A 3,348-nucleotide genomic window follows, 5' to 3' on the forward strand; every position below is an offset into this window, starting at 1 on the left:
TATCATCTTATGATCTTCATATTTATTGGATGACTCACCACTAGCTTTAGGAACAAAAACAGACTTGACGGTCTTTTTGAGAGTGAGATTTGGAGTATTTTGCACAGCGGCAAAAGCGGAACCCAAGTTGGTTATGACATCTTCTAGTTTGCCAATTCTAGAGGAATCATTAACTATACGTTCCTTCTCCCTTCAATTTTTCAAAACGATTCCCACTTTGGATCCGTACTGAGTAATTTTATTGTGGATCTTTCTATCCAAATCCTCAATAAGTTCAATTGTGGCAATTTTGTTTTCAATGGCGTCAAGCCTTTGCATCAGTTTTCCAAGGTCAAGGTAGTTCCATTAACCATGAGCGGGGGTGAGCCTACCAAATTCATGATAGCTCCATAGGAGTCAACAGTATGGCACCCCAAAAAATTCCCGACTACGATGGTATCAAGAATATACCTATTCCAAGGAGGGATTCCAACATAAAAACTGTGAAGAAGAACGGTAGTGGATTGCTTACGAGTAGATCTACTTTGAGCATTGCAAATCGTGTACCAAGCGTCCTTTAAATTTTCTTCCTCATTCTGCTTGAAATTGAGAACTTCGTTCTCACGGGTATCATTTGGAGTGGTGGGTCTAGCCATTGATGGACTATCCCACACACAAACGAGCAGGAAATAAGCGAGTGAAACGGGCAAAAGAGAACGGCAAAAAGGCAAAAGAAAACGGCAAAGGAGAAAGGTAAATGAAAACGACAAATGTGAAGTGGGGGAGAGGAAAACGAGTGGCAACTGGCAAAAAAGGTAAATGCAAGAGATGAGTTTGTGACACTTACTTGGATAGATCTTGACTTGATCTCTCCCCGGCAACGGCGCCAGAAATCCTTCTGCTGCTGGCTACGCCTATAGGGATTTCCTTGGCAAGTATGCAAAGGATTCCCCCGCGGCCTTGGAGCCTTGCGTTGGTGTTCCCTTGAAGAGGAAAGGGTGATGTAGCACAGCGGCGGTAAGTATTTCCCTCAGTTTGAGAACCAAGGTATCAATCCAGTAGGAGGATCGCGTCAAGTCACAAGTACCTGCGCAAACACAAAGAGCTTGCACCCAACGCTATGAAGGGGTTGTCAATCCCTTATAGATTCTCTGCAAAGTGAGAACTGAAAGAAAAAAGTAAACAAAGCAAAGTAAAAGTAAAAACTAAGATAATAATTGTGAGTAGACCCGAGGGCCGTAGTGTTCACTAGTGCTTTCTCTCATGAAAGCAAGTAGACGGTGGGTGAACGAATTACTGTCAAGCAATTGATAGAACTGCGCAAAGTCATGACGTTATCTATGGCAATGATCATACTTATAGGCATCACGTCCAAAACAAGTAGACCGATACTTTCTGCATCTACTACTATTACTCCACACGTCGACCGCTATCTAGCATGCATCTAGTGTATTGAGTTCATAAGAACAGAGTAACGCCTTAAGCAAGATGACATGATATAGATGGACAATCTCAAATCTATGATGAAAGCGCATCTTGTTACCCTTGATGGCAACAACACAATGCGTGCCTTGCTGCCCCTTCTGTCACTGGGAAAGGTCACCGTACGGTATGAACCCAAAACCAAGCACTTCTCCCATTGCAAGAATCATAGATCTAGTTGGCCAAACAAAACCAAAGACTCGGAGAGACTTACAAGGATATCAAATCATGCATATAAGAAATCAACAAAGACTCAAATATACTTCATAGATAATCTCATCACAAATCCAAATTCATCGGATCTCGACAAACACACCGCCAAATAGGATTACATCGGATAGATCTCCATGAAGATCATGGAGAACTTTGTATTGAAGATCCAAGAGAGATAAGAAGCCATCTAGCTACTAACTACGGACCCGTAGGTCTGAAGTAGACTACTCACGAGTCATTGGAGAGGCAATGATGTTGATGTAGAAGCCCTCCAGCTCCAAAGTCCCCTCCGAGAGGGCACCGGGAAGGGTCTCTAGATGAGATCTCGTGGAAACGGAAGCTTGCGGCGGCGGAAAAGTGGCTTCGTGGACGCCCTGGTTTTTTCTGGGATTTTAGGGAATATATAGGCCAAAGAGCTAGGGCAGGGGAGCTCCAGGGGGGCCACAAGCCTGGTAGCCGCGGCCCCCTGGCCACGGCTACAAGGCTTATGGGCTCCCTGTGGGCCTCCTGCCTTGGCCCTCAAGTCCCCCGATCTTCTTCTGTTCTGGAAAAATTCATTTCGGGGGTTTTATTCCGTTTGGACTCCGTTCCAAAATCAGATATGAAAAGAGTAAAAAACACAGAAAAACAGGAACTGACACTTGGCACTGAATTAATAAGTTAGTCCCAGAAAAGATTTAAAAGGTATATAAAACATCCAAAGTTGACAAGATAACAACATGAAACCATCAAAAATTATAGATACGTTTGAGACGTATCACATCACATCCCGACTTGCATCTAATCTATGTAGATGACGTTTGTGGTTTATTTAAGCTTGCAGGTTTGCCCGAGGATGAGGTCAAGAAGAATGTCTTTCCCTTATCTTTGAGGGATAAAGCATTGACATGGTATAGGCTATGTGATGATACTAGATCATGGAACTACAACCGATTGAAATTGGAATTTCATCAAAAGTTTTATCCTATGCATCTGGTACATCGTGATCGGAATTATATTTATAATTTTTGGCCTCGTGATAGAGAAAGTATCGCTCAAGCTTGGGGGAGGCTTAAGTCAATGTTATATTCATGCCCCAACCATGAGCTCTCGAGAGAAATTATTATTCAGAACTTTTATGCTCGGCTTTCTCATGATAATCCCACCATGCTTGACACTTCTTGTACTGGTTCTTTTATGAAGAAGGATATTGACTTCAAATGGAATTTATTGGAAAGAATTAAACGCAACTCTAAAGATTGGGAGTTTGGTGAAGGTAAGGAGTCACGTATGAATCTTAAGTTCGATTGCGTTAAATCTTTCGTTGAAACAAATACTTTTTGTGATTTTAGCGCTAAACATGGACTTGACTCTGAGATAGTAGCTTCATTATGTGAATCATTTGCTGCTCATATTAATCTCCCTAAAGAGAAGTGGTTTAAATATCATCCTCCCATAGAAGTCAATGTGGTTAAACCCAATCCAGTTGAAGAGAAAGTCATTGCTTATAATGATCCTATTGTTCCTAGTGCTTACATTGAGAAACCACCTTTCCTTGTTAGAATAAAGGATCATGCTAAAGCTCCAACTGTGATACGTAAGGGCTACATTAGAACACCTACACCTCCTGAGCAAATTAGAGTTGAACCTAGCATTGCTATTATAAAAGAGATCTCCTGTCCGACAATGTTGATG

Source organism: Hordeum vulgare, chromosome 5H (genome assembly GCF_904849725.1).
Source record: "Hordeum vulgare subsp. vulgare chromosome 5H, MorexV3_pseudomolecules_assembly, whole genome shotgun sequence".
Lineage (NCBI taxonomy): Eukaryota > Viridiplantae > Streptophyta > Magnoliopsida > Poales > Poaceae > Hordeum > Hordeum vulgare.